Raw genomic sequence first — 14,468 nt, 5'->3', positions numbered from 1 at the left:
ACTGTAACTGTTGGTAGGTAGGCAGAGTACTGGAGAGGTTGCTCCCGTCGTTCAGAGAGTTGCTCCGGTGCGGTGTTCTGTTGGTAGACTGACCGCTTTGTTGGTTTGCTATCAGGTGGTGAATCATATCGGTTATGAGATTGAGTTTATGATCCATTTGAGTTACCTACAAATGTATAAAAAAAATTCAAACAAAGAGAATAGCATAGATACAGACCACACTCCATACACATTTCACACTACCCATGAGCGCTGCCTGATATTGTAGCTTATCCCTAACCAAATCAATGGGGCGCTGAGTTGCAATACCAGACACACCCCATGGACAAGAGAGGCACAGTTTTGGGGAGAAATAAAGTAGATAGATCCCTTAATGCAATATTGGTTAGCCATTTAGACATTGTTGTTTTAATTGAAAACTAGAGTTGGTGCGATTCGTTTCGCAGCACTCGGTCCATCGGCCACGTCAGTAATCTTTGGATGCTGGACAGGAGCCTCAAGACCTGCCTTCTACCTTCCAAGATTCCCTGCTTCTCTTCTGATTAGCTGCATCTTTATAGTTACAGCATGATGCATATGTGACATTGCATCAGGCCGGCTAATCAGTAGAACAGCTGTGGATGCCGGGATGTAGGAGGTGGTTCTCAGGGCTCCGATGCAGCGGTCACAGATTATGGATGTGGCTGATGCACTGGGTCCTGCGAATTGACTCGCACCAACTCTATTGGAAACCTTTGTCAGATTGAACTACTTAATGAACTCAGAAAGAGCTTTCTGTCCACATCCATGAAAGTAGTAGCCAACACTTAAAGGGGTTTTCTACTACTCGGACATCTCCTTCTCCATATATATATTTTTGCCCTCAGTAAAATAATAACACCTATACTCCCCTCCAGTGTTCCAGCCATGTCGGCATTGGCTCTCCTTGGAATCACGTGACATTGTTATGTCAAGTGATCCCTGCTGCCAATCAGCGCTGGCTTCACTCTTCCTGCCTCCAGTTATATCACATGCCTGTACATCCGGAGGAAGTAAGACCAGCAACATCTCTCACTTCCTCTGGATGTATGCAAGTTGGCCAAAGGCGGGGAGAGTAAAGTCAGCACTGATTGCCCCTAGGAATCATGAGACATAATGTCATGCTGTCACGCAAGGTGTGGGAAAGACTAAGTGCAACACAAAGGTAAAACGGAAAGGGAACCCAGACTAGGGAAAGTGGGGAGTGGAGAACTCCTAGGCTGATCTAGTGTCACCCTGTCTCCACTAATGTCCCTTTATTGGTTCTTCACCAATCGCCGCACGCGTACCTCAGCCTGTCTATCCCTGGCATTAGGCTCAGGCTAGGGAACAGAAAGGATGAGCACTAGTTGATCCCCACTGAACACTAAAGACAACAATGGGGGACAAACAAGGGAAAATCGCTTAGCTTTACTCGACTCCAGACAAATGCGCACACGTTATCTAGCACCAGAGAGGAAGAAGTACTGCTCTTGCTCAAGCCTTCACAAGGGGCAATGAATATCGCTGGCACCTCCCTCTGGCTCACAACAGGTATTTATACATCCAGGCCAGGGTGTTAATTAGCCGGAAGGAAGCTAGCCGCTGGGTCCTAGAGATACATATTCTAAGAAGTTGTCTGTAAGGCCAAATGAAGAGATCTCCTGCAACCAACTGCAGGATGACTGTCTGTCACTTCTGACACACGCAATCCCCAGGAGAGCCAGTGCAGACACCGCTGGAATAGTGCTGGCACTGGAGGTGAGTATAGGTGTTATTATTTTACTGGGGGACACACATATGGATTGAGAAGGTGTTGTCTGAGTAATGGAAAACCCCTTTAAGCCTCCATACACAATAGACTAAGCTAATAGTCTAAGGAGACATCCAGACTCTTCCCTGACAGATGAGGTCAGAGGAGGTAAAATTCAAACTGCCTGACCCTTAATGCCTGACCCTTTTGTTATTCAGGTGATAAGCTGCTGCCAGAGCCGTTTGGCAGTGATTTTTACAGTTCTCCACTTTGAAAACACATGAACATTTAACCAAGCCAAACCTTCTCGTGTATGAGAGTTGGGAGAGGTAGTGGACGGCCGAACCAGCAATCAACTTTAGTTATTGTGTGGCCACCTTAACTTGTGTGTTGAAGTCACAGATGACCACAGGTATTTAGACTCTTTGCAGTGTATGAGCAGCGCTGTAGAATTGGTGTCTGGATGCGCCATTATGTATTTTACACTTTTTCAGAGAGTGAGGAATATTCTGTATGTAGTATGTGGTAATTGTCTGTATATCCTGTACTCCATGTGTGTATGTGTAAGTAGTAGCTGTGCATAATATAAATATATATGGTTTTATCTTATTTTCTTACCTTGTCCTCGACACGGTTCAATCTTGACCCAATTGTATTAGAGCCTCGATCTTTCACTTTATCTGGAAATAAATAAAAGTAAAAAAAGTCATTTTTAAATTTACTATTAGAAATTAGCATTTTTTGGGTCCACTGGCATTCAACCAAATTTGTGAAGCCGTTTACGATTTACAGTTCAGAGAATATAACATGAGAAACGATTTACCTATTTTTCCACAAAGCGATGAAATATGGCATCCTTATTCTGGACAACCTATTAAAAAAAGGCTTTCCCATTGTTACAAATGACGGCATGTTGCTTGGATTTGCTATCATATGGTGTCAGATTATTACCATTACTATTGTTAATTTCTCTAAAACATAGCATTTATTCCATTTCATAGTGGTAGGAAGTGGAATCTATCCAGAAAGAAACAGTGAGGGCTTCCCCAATGACTGGTCCAGTCTGTAAGAAACTAGAATCTCAATTTGCAGCCATGGTGTTTCGGGGTGTTGCCCCTCAGCAGTGCAAAGCATGAGATCTGATTTAGCTGTGTGAGAGACTTCAGAAGGAAAAACTTTACCCCTTAGATCCCAGTGAGGAGAGTGAAATGCCAGAGTAAGGAGGCTTATAAACCATGCAATGGCTCCCCGGGGAGCTTACAAGCCTCCTTACACTGGCATTTTTTAGACAAATCATCTTACTTTTCCTCTAAGGATTCAATTTTCTTCCTTTTTTTCTATTATTTTATCACTGTTGATGACTCCCACTGATTTGCTATAGCAATGAGATGTGCACATATATACATATATACAATTGAAACCAGAAGTTTACATACACTATATAAAAAGACACATATGCATGTTTTTCTCAATATGTGACATGAAATAAGAATAAACCTTTCCCTTTTTAGGTCAATTAGGATTACCATCATTTTTAATATTTGCCAAATGCCAGAATAATGAGAGAGAGATTGTTTTAAGGCATTTTTATTACTTACTGCAAAGTCAAAAGTTTACATACACTAAGATTACTATGTATTTAAACAATTCTGGACTGCCCATATGATGATGCCATGTGTTTGGAAGCTTCTAATAGTTTTTTGGGCAACATCTGAGTTAATTAGAGACACACCTGTGGATGTATTTTAATGCACACCTGAAACACACTGCTTCTTTGTGTAGCATCATGGGAAAGTGTAAATAAATCAGCCAAGATATCAGGAAGAGAATTGTAGACTTGCACAAGTCTGGCTCATCCTTGGGTACAATTTCAAGATATCTGAAGGGGTCTCGTTCATCTGTACAAACAATTATATGCAAGTACAAAAAAGATTGGAATGTCCAGCCATCATACCACTCAGGAAAGAGACGGGTTCTGTGTCCCAGAGATGAACGTGCTTTGGTCCGACATGTGCATATCAACCCCAGGACAAAAGCAAAAGACCTTGTGAAGAGGATGGCAGAAGCTAGTAAGATTGTCAGAGTGACAATTCACAGTGAAACGAGTACTGTATCAACATGGGCTGAAAGACCACTCTGCCAGGAAGAAGCAATTACTCCAAAAGAAACATAAAAAATCCAGATTCATGTTTGCAAATGCACACAGGAACAAAGACCATAATTTTTGGAGACATGTCCTGTGGTCTGATGAAACTAGAATTGAACTTTTTGTTCATAATGACCATCGTTAAGTTTGGAGGAAAAAGGGAGAAGCTTAGAAGCCTAAGAACACCATCCCAACTGTGAAACACGGGGTGGCAGCATCATGTTGTGCAGTTGTTTTGCTGCAAGAGGGACTTGGTGCACATCACAAAATAGATGGCTTCATGAGAAAAGAAGATTATGTGGCAATACTGAAGCAACATCTCAAGATATCAGCCAGGAAGTTAAAGCTTGAGCAGAAATGGGTCCTCCAAATGGACAATGACCCGAAGCATACTGCGAAAATGGTAACAAAGTGGCTTAACCCCTTTGTGACCAAACCAATTTTTTTAAATCTGACCAGTGTCACTTTATGTAGTAATAACTCTGGAATAACATATCCCATAGCTTTTGAGACTGTTTTTTGTGATACATGATACTTTATAATAATGGTAAATTTAGGCTGATATGGTTTCCGTTTATTTATAAAAATATCAGAAACGTGACAAAAATGTTTTAAGAATTGCACTTTTCAAACTATGATTGATTATGCCTTTAATCCCAATAGTCATACCACACAAAAACAGAAATAAATAACATTTCCCTTATGTCTGCTTTACATCAGCACCATTTGTAAAATGTTGTTTTATTTTGTTAGCATTTTAGAAGATTTAAAAATGTAGCAGTTATTTTTCATTTTTTTCAAGGAAATTTACAAAACTTATTTTTATAGGGACCTGTTCAGTTTTGAAGTGACTTTGAGGCTGCGTGCCCACTGTGCGTTTTTCAAGCGTTTTTGCTGCGGAATTTTCAAAGCGAAAACGCTTAAATGCTTGGTAATGCGTGCCCCATGGTCCTCAATGATAACCCGCATGTGCTGTGTGTTGGTATATGCAACAGTTGTGGACTTCTTTGTTTGTGTGAAGGAGGACTTTATGCTGATCTGACAGTAGATGGCGATGTTGTGTAAAGTTTCCTTGTTTACTGTATTGTGAAAGAAAAAAAGTCTCTCTTGTATTTTCTATTTTGTTCTTACTTCCTGGTGCAGTACTGTGTGACTGTGCGTTTTTTCCTTTACCTCTGGTTCTGAGAAGTAAAAGCTTGTTATCCCATGTAATCTGCTCTGTGAAGTTTTACAGTTAGGTCCATATATATTTGAACAGAGACAACATTTTTCTAATTTTGGTTCTAGACATTGCCACAATGAATTTTAAACAAAACAATTCAGATGCAGTTGAAGTTCAGACTTTCAGCTTTCATTTGAGGGTATCCACATTAAAATTGGATGAAGGGTTTAGGAGTTTCAGCTCCTTAACATGTGCCACCCTGTTTTTAAAGGGACCAAAAGTAATTGGACAAATTAAATAATTATAAATAAAATGATCATTGCTAGTACTTGGTTGAAAACACTTTGTTGGCAATGACTGCCTGAAGTCTTGAACTCATGGACATTACCAGACGCTGTGTTTCCTCCTTTTTGATGCTCTGCCAGGCCTTCACTGCGGTGGTTTTCAGTTGCTGTTTGTTTGTGGGCCTTTCTGTCTGAAGTTTAGTCTTTAACAAGTGAAATGCATGTTCAATTGGGTTGAGATCAGGTGACTGACTTGGCCATTCAAGAATATTCCACTTCTTTGCTTTAATAAACTCCTGGGTTGCTTTGGCTTTATGTTTTGGGTCATTGTCCATCTGTAGTATGAAACGACGACCCCTCAGTTTGGCTGCATTTGGCTGGATCTGAGCACACAGTACGGATCTGAATACATCAGAATTCATTCGGCTGCTTCTGTCCTGTGTCACATCATCAATAAACACTAGTGACCCAGTGCCACTGGCAGCCATGCATGTCCAAGCCATCACACTGCCTCCGCCGTGTTTTACAGATGATATGGTATGCTTTGGATCATGAGCTGTACCACGCCTTCGCCATACTTTTCTCTTTCCATCATTCTAGTAGAAGTTGATCTTGGTTTCATCTGTCCAAAGAATGTTCTTCCAGAACTGTGCTGGCTTTTTTAGATGTTTTTTTTTAGCAAAGTCAAGTCTAGCCTTTTTATTCTTGATACTTATGAGTGGCTTGCACCGTGCAGTGAACCCTCTGTATTTACTTTCATGCAGTCTTCTCTTTATGGTAGATATGGATATTGATACGCCTACCTCCTGGAGAGTGTTGTTCACTTGGTTGGCTGTTGTGAAGGGGTTTCTCTTCACCGTGAAGATTATTCTGCGATCATCCACCACTGTTGTCTTCGGTGGCCACCCAGGTCTTTTTGCATTGATGAGTTCACCAGTGCTTTCTTTCTTTCTCAGGATGTACCAAACTGTAGATTTTGCCACTCCTAATATTGTAGCAATTTCTCGGATGGGTTTTTTCTGTTTTTGCAGCTTAAGGATGCCTTGTTTCACCTGCGTGGAGAGCTCCTTTGACCGCATGTTTACTTCACAGCAAAACCTTCCAAATGCAAGCACCACACCTCAAATCAACTCCAGGCCTTTTATCTGCTTAATTGAGAATGACATAACGAAGGGATTGCCCACACCTGTCCCATGAAATAGCCTTGGAGTCAATTGTCCAATTACTTTTGGTCCCTTTAAAAACAGGGTGGCACATGTTAAGGAGCTGAAACTCCTAAACCCTTCATCCAATTTTAATGTGGATGCCCTCAAATGAAAGCTGAAAGTCTGAACTTCAACTGCATCTGAAATGTTTTGTTTAAAATTCATTGTGGTAATGTCTAGAACCAAAATTAGAAAATTGTTGTCTCTGTTCAAATATATATGGACCTAACTGTATACTGCAACTGTGGGTATCCAGAAGCTGTGCAACACTGTGCACATGCTGCGGAAATTTACGCTGCGGATTATCATTGCGGAAAAATCTGAAGCATATCCATTAATTTTGGATAAGTTTTGGACTGAAGGCATCAAAACTATGAATTAACACATGTGGAATTATATACTTAACAAAAAAGTGTGAAACAACTGAAAATATGTCTTATATTCTAGGTTCATCAAAGCAGCCACCTTTTGCTTTGATGACTGCTTTGCACACTCTTGGCATTCTCTTGATGAGCTTTAAGAGGTAGTCACCGGAAATGGTTTTCACTTCACAGGTGTGCCCTGTCAGGTTTAATAAGTGGGATTTCTTGCCTTATAAATGGGGTTGGGACCATCAGTTGTGCAGAAGTCAGGTGGATACACAGCTGATATTGCTACTGAATAGACTGTTAGAATTTGTATTATGGCAAGAAAAAAGCAACTAATTAAAGAAAAATGAGTGTCCATTATTACTTTAAGAAATGAAGGTCAGTCAGTCTGAAAAATTGGGCAAACTTTGAAAGTGCCCCCAAGTGAACTTGCAAAAACCATCAAGCGCTACAAAGAAACTGGCTCACATGAGGACTGCCCCAGGAAAGGAAGACCAAGAGTCACCTCTGCTTCTGAGAATAAGTTTATCCGAGTCACGAGCCTCAGAAATTGCAGGTTAACAGCAGCTCAGATTAGAGACCAGGTCAATGCCATACAGAGTTCTAGCAGCAGACACATCTCTACAACAACTGTTAAGAGGAGACTTTGTGCAGTAGGCCTTCATGGTAAAAATAGCGGCTAGGAAACCACTGCTAAGGACAGGCAACAATCAGAAGAGACTTGTTTGGGCTAAAGAACACAAGGAATGGACATTAGATCAGTGGAAATCTGTGCTTTGGTCTGATGAGTCCAAATTTGAGATCTTTGGTTCCAACCACCGTGTCTTTGTGCGACGCAGAAAAGGTGAACGGATGGACTCTACATGCCTGGTTCCCACCATGAAGCATGGAGGAGGAGGTGTGATGGTGCTTTGCTGGTGACATTGTTGGGGATTTATTCAAAATTGAAGGCATACTGAACCAGCATGGCTACCACAGCATCTTGCAGCGGCATGCTATTCCATCCGGTTTGCGTTCAGTTTGACCATCATTTATTTTTCAACAGGACAATGACCCCAAACACACCTCCAGGCTGTGTAAGGGCTATTTGACCAAGAAGGAGAGTGATTGGGTGCTACGCCAGATGACCTGGCCTCCACAGTCACCAGACCTGAACCCAATCGAGATGGTTTGGGGTGAGCTGGACCGCAGAGTGAAGGCAAAAGGGCCAACAAGTGCTAAGCATCTCTGGGAACTCCTTCAAGATTGTTGGAAGACCATTTCCGGTGACTACCTCTTGAAGCTCATCAAGAGAATGCCAAGAGTGTGCAAAGCAGTTGTCAAAGAAAAACGTGGCTACTTTGAAGAACCTAGAATATAAGACATATTTTCAGTTGTTTCACACTTTTTTGTTAAGTATATAATTCCACATGTGTGAATTCATAGTTTTGATGCCTTCAGTGTGAATGTACAATTTTCATAGTCATGAAAATACAGAAAAATCTTTAAATGAGAAGGTGTGTCCAAACTTTTGGTCTGTACTGTATTTAGAATCATTTATTTTTATTTCAGACATGTAGTTCATACACATTCTAAAATATGTAGATCTATATTCTTTCTATTTGAACAAAGGAAATGTTTGATGCCTAAAAGGAGTTTTCATAAGTGATCTCTTGAGCAGCTCAGAGCTATGCAGTCTCCTTACTTCCTGATTTCTGGCAGGACGGGCTCTTCTCCCTGAGTGATAGCTCTGATGAGCAGCAGAGCTGTAGTATTATTAGGACTATAAAGCTCAGCACAAGTTCTGCTGTAACACATTCAGCCATCAGTGGTTGGTTCTGGAATGTACTCTATCACTATCACTATTTTTTACACATAGAGACAACAGGGTATTTGAGCAAGCACACAGCCACAGACAATGAGAGCCTAGATACTGGGTGCAGGAATTGTGAATCTACAGGATGGATAAGAGCATCTCGTCAAGAGCCAAAAGGGAGAAGGCAGGGAGCAGCTAACTGGTGTATAGAAATGAATGGGCTGGACAGAGCTAACGGTATGTTAGGAGTTAACTTTTCTCCTGGAATGTGACTACTGCACACTCTCTACCAAGGTCTACTAGTTGCTGAACTCCATGGAAATGAGCTTTACACTATGTAAGATAAAAGCTCTCATTGCAGGAGAATGACAGCAGATAGAAAAAGCAAGTCAGTGGCAAACTTGCGTATTTTCATGCTGTTTAACGAATTAAAGCAATTTAGTAATTTGAGAATACCTGTTTATTGACAAAGGTGTTATGAGACTTAATGAGGTTGTCTGGTTTAGAAACACTTGCACATACTTGGGGCACTATACAGGTTAATAGTGGGGATTCTCCGTTGTAAACCTGAACCCATTTTATGCAGACTAGAGAGCAGTTACATGGAGTCATTCCCACTTTGAAGGTCCCAGGACTTCATTCATTACATAGTCAGCTTATTGATTTCACTGGATACTGTGCAGTACCTCCTCTTTCTTTTGGTGGCAGTGCAAGAGAATTAAATGCTTGTTGCCAGATTTTTCAACAAATGGCTTATCGCTGAGATTGCCAGCAACAGATCATCCTTTAGTCAGCATATTGGGGCCCTTCTAACAAAAAGACATTAACTAATGCAGACATTCCTTTTAAGTACAGAGCATATGCCAGTATACTATCTGCAAAGTAAAAAATAAATACATTCTTAAGTGCTTAAAAGGAACGTGTCCTCTGTTGTTTAACCCCTATCTGCCCTACATGTATAGTGCATGTTGGGTGCGAGTGTGTGGAGTGGACTCTGCAACTCCACCCGCAATATACCTGCAGATTCCAGCTGTGTTATACTGCCGGTATTTGTCTGTAAAAGCCGCTATTAGAGCAGCTCTGGTTGCTGCTGTTAACCCCTTAGATGCTGCAGTAAATCCCTGACCGTGGTAGTTAAGGTGCGATGTCCCAGAGGTTCACCATTTTGGATGCCCATGGGATGTTGCCTTCCACCCCCCTTCACTAAGTGAAAGTGCTGCTTATGGATTTCAGTGGCAACCATGAGCCTGCTGACCGCCCCCATGGCTGCCATGTTGGTACATGAAAAAGTGGGATTGAAACATCGTATATAACCCAAAAAATGTTATTAATGAAAACCTCAGCAATTAACAAGCCCTCATAAAGCTCTATCGACCGAATCTCTGAAATATTTTCACCATCAAAATAAAACTATACAAGTTTGATATCTGGTTTTTCAAGTTTGCTCGACGTGAAGAATCATGTTCACAGGTCATTTTCACTGCACAATGAAACCTTAGAAACAAAACCCAAATACAATGAAAAACGCAATCCCATTTAACTTCGCTTGGAATTTTTGTTCCAGTTTTCCAGTATATTGTAGGGTAAAAAAAAACAGCCCTCATACAGCTATGTCACACGAAAGGGGAGAAAGAAGGCGAGGAACAAAGAAAAAGCCCAAAAACTAAAACTGTCCATGGTGAGAAGGGATTACATTAAATTTACTGTAAATGTCATTTTTTTAGCTTTTCACTTTTTAACATCACAATCAAAAAAAACAATCCTGAAGTCTTACAATTTTCACACTGGCCACTAGTCCTAAGAATAGACTCATTGTGAAGGAAGGGTGAGGAGGTGAGCTGTGACTATCATTTATTGTGAATGGTGGCTACTTTATCTGCTTTATATAGAGGTGTCATCTTTCATTGTCATTTTCAGTCATGATAATAAAACTGCTGAAAAATCTTCTGCATACAACAGGAAATATGAAACTAATTTTGGCCAGGGTGATAATTGCAGGATCTGTGGGTGTGTTTTTTTAGTTTAGATGGTTACTATAGTGAAAAAAAAAGTAAAAAAATAAAAAATAAATTTCATGTAAAAAGGTAAATTTAAACAATTGGTTATTGTTTGATAACACATTCTCTTTAACTGCTCTTCTCTAATAAGATGGCAATATTGCACCGCTGCAAAAATAGGAAGAAGTAGTTTGTCAATTTTAAAGCAGCTTCTTGGAAACTAATGACTTAGTCATTGATATAACATCCTGACAAAATGACTGTTCACTGTCTGTTTCTGAGAAATTAATTCAAAGGTCACAACCGATAGGGCTGCACTTCCTATTATCACTTTTGGAAAGACAGACAGTGGATAATGATTATTTCTATTATATATGATCTACGGTATATTCTGATTTGCTAAAAGTGAGATAAGTGACAAGTCTATTGGAAGTAGCAATCCTAAAAGTCAATATCGACCCTTTAACGAGCCTTGTCACATGACTTGGGAGAAAAGCCAAACCAGAATCTCAATTTGCAGCCACGGTGTTTCAGGGTATTGCTCCTCGTCAGTACAAAGCATGAGATCCGATTTGACTGTATGAGAGGCTTCTCACTGGGATCTAAAGGGTCATTTTTCTCCTTGTGGAGATTGACATGCCTGGCATGCCAGTGTATATATAGATACTCGGCACTCAAATATTCATAATGATAATGCAATTCTTTATTTCATAAAGAAATCCCAAAATTCAATGTAACGTTTCAGCCTTATGCAAAAGGCCTTTTTCAAACACTGAGACATACAGTGGGTACGGAAAGTATTCAGACCCCTTTAAATTTTTCACTCTTTGTTTCATTGCAGCCATTTGGTAAATTCTAAAAAGTTCTTTTTTTTTCTCATTAAAGTACACTCTACACCCCATCTTGATTGAAAAAAAACAGAAATGTAGAAATTTTTGCAAATTTATTAAAAAAGAAAAACTGAAATATCACATGGTCATAAGTATTCAGACCCTTTGCTCAGACACTCATATTTAAGTCACATGCTGTCCATTTCATTGTGATCCTCCTTGAGATGGTTCTACTCCTTCATTGGAGTCCAGCTGTGTTTAATTAAACTGATAGGACTTGATTTGGAAAGGCACACACCTGTCTATATAAGACCTCACAGTTCACAGTGCATGTCAGACCAAATGAGAATCATGAGCTCAAAGGAACCCCCAAGGAGCTCAGAGACAGAATTGTGGCAAGGCACAGATCTGGCCAAGGTTACAAAAAAATTTCTGCATTACTCAAGGTTCCTAAGAGCACAGTGGCCTCCATAATCCTTAAATGGAAGAAGTTTGGGACCACCAGAAGTCTTCTTAGACCTGGCCATCCAGCCAAACTCAGCAATCATAGGAGAAGAGCCTTGGTGAGAGAGGTAAAGAAGAACCCCAAGATCACTGTGGCTGAGCTCCAGAGAGGCTGTAGGGAGATGGGAGAAAGTTCCACAAAGTCAACTATCACTGCAGCCCTCCACCAGTCGGGTCTTTATGGCAGAGTGGCCCGACGGAAGCCTCTCCTCAGTGCAAGACATATGAAAGCCCTCATAGAGTTTGCTCAAAAACACATGAAAGACTCCCAGACTATGAGAAATAAGATTCTCTGGTCTGATGAGATGAAGATAGAACTTTTTGGTGATAATTCTAAGTGGCGTGTGTGGAGAAAACAAGGCACTGCTCATCACCTGCCCAATACAATCCCAACAGTGAAACATGGTGGTGGCAGCATCATGCTATGAGGGTGTTTTTCAGCTGCAGGGACAGGAAGACTGGTTGCAATTGAAGGAAACATGAATGCGGCCAAGTACAGAGATATCCTGGATGAAAACCTCATCCAGAGTGCTCTGGACCTCAGACTTGGCCGAAGGCTCACCTTCCAACAAGACAATGACTCTAAGCACACCGCTAAAATAACAAAGGAGTGGCTTCAGAACAACTCTGTGACCATTCTTGACTGGCCCAGCCAGAGCCCTGACCTAAACACAATTGAGCATTTCTGGAGAGACCTGAAAATGGCTGTCCACCAAAGTTCACCATCCAACCTGATGGAATTGGAGATGATCCGCAAGGAAGAATGGTAGAGGATCCCCAATTCCAGGTGTGAAAAACTTTTTGCATCATTCCCAAGAAGACTCATGGCTGTACTAGCTCAAAAGGGGGCTTCTACTCAATACTGAGGAAAGGGTCTGAATACTTATGACCATGTGATATTTCAGTTTTTCTTTTTTAATAAATTTGCAAAAAATTCTACATTTCTGTTTTTTTTCAGTCAAGATGGGGTGCAGAGTGTACTATAATGAGAAAAAAAAAGAACTTTTTAGAATTTACCAAATGGCTGCAATGAAACAAAGAGTGAAAAATTTAAAGGGGTCTGAATACTTTCCGTACCCACTGTAAATGAAACAGATAAAGAAATCAATATTACAAAATTAACACACCACAATAGAATTTTTTATTTTAATTTTTTTATTATAAGAAAATAACATCCTGTTGTATTGTTGAAATCACTTGAGATTTATTTAAATATAAAGACATTATTATATAATGTCAAATTAATGTGGGAATTCACTTACTTCATTCAAAATAAATTACAATATGACCAATTACATTTCAATATCTCATATACAGTTGAAACCAGAAGTTTCCATACACTATATAAAAAGACATACAGTATATGCATGTTTCTCTCCATATCTGACATGAAAGCAGAATAAACCTTTCCTGTTTTAGGTCAATTAGGATTACCATCAATTGTAATATTTGCCAAATGCCAGAATAATGAGAGAGCGAGAATGCAGTAAGTAATAAAAATGCTTAAAACAAAGTCAAAACTTTCCATCCATTTCATTAGTATTTGGTACCATTGTCCTTAAAGTGAATGACTTGGGTCAAACATTTGGGATTTCCTCCCACAAGCTTCTCACAATATAAGGCTATGTGCCCACGGTGCGGAAATGAAGCAGAAAATTTCTGCTTCATTTCCGCATGTCCTCTCCCGGAAAAACGCATGCGGAATTCCACGCGTGTTTATCCTGCGTTTATCGCGCGTTTTCCACATGCGGAATTCCACGTGCGTCTATTCTGCGTTTATCGCGCTTTTTCCACATGCGGAATTCCACGCGCGTTTATCCTGCGTTTATCGCGCGTTTTCCACATGCGGAATTCCACGCGCGTTTATCCTGCGTTTTTTATTGCATTGCAAAGGCAATTCCGCTTGTGGAAACGCAAAATTAATTGACATGCTGTGGATTATTGCGCGCATCAAAAACATCCGTAGCATGGGCATAGAACTTGCGGATTCCCCTTGGGGACCATGGGGGGCAGATTACCTAGCGTTTCACAAGCGTTTACCCTGAGGAAAGTCCACAGCATATACGCTTGTAAAACGCTACGTGGGCACATACTCTTAGGTCGGAATTTGGGCCCATTTCTCCTGACACAACTGGTGTAACTGATCCAGGTTTGTAGGTCGTCTTGCTCGCACCGGCCTTTTCAGCTTTGCCCATACATTTTCAATAGGACTAAGATCAGGGCTTTGTGATGGCCGCTCCAAAACATTGACTTTGTTATCCTTAACCCCTTATTGACCAATAGACGTCTTTTTACTGATCTGCAATATAAGAGACTAGCGTTCCCCGACAGGTGACTATCCTGTAGCTGTCACCTGTACATTATAGCTGACAACTTGCTGCATCAGCCATGATCAGTGTTGGCACAGACCATGGACGTTTAACCCCT

Source organism: Phyllobates terribilis, unplaced genomic scaffold (assembly GCF_046119375.1).
Source record: "Phyllobates terribilis strain yellow unplaced genomic scaffold, ASM4611937v1 Scaffold_565__1_contigs__length_1073536, whole genome shotgun sequence".
NCBI classification, from domain to species: domain Eukaryota; kingdom Metazoa; phylum Chordata; class Amphibia; order Anura; family Dendrobatidae; genus Phyllobates; species Phyllobates terribilis.
Note: the sequence above shows the minus strand (reverse complement) of the source record.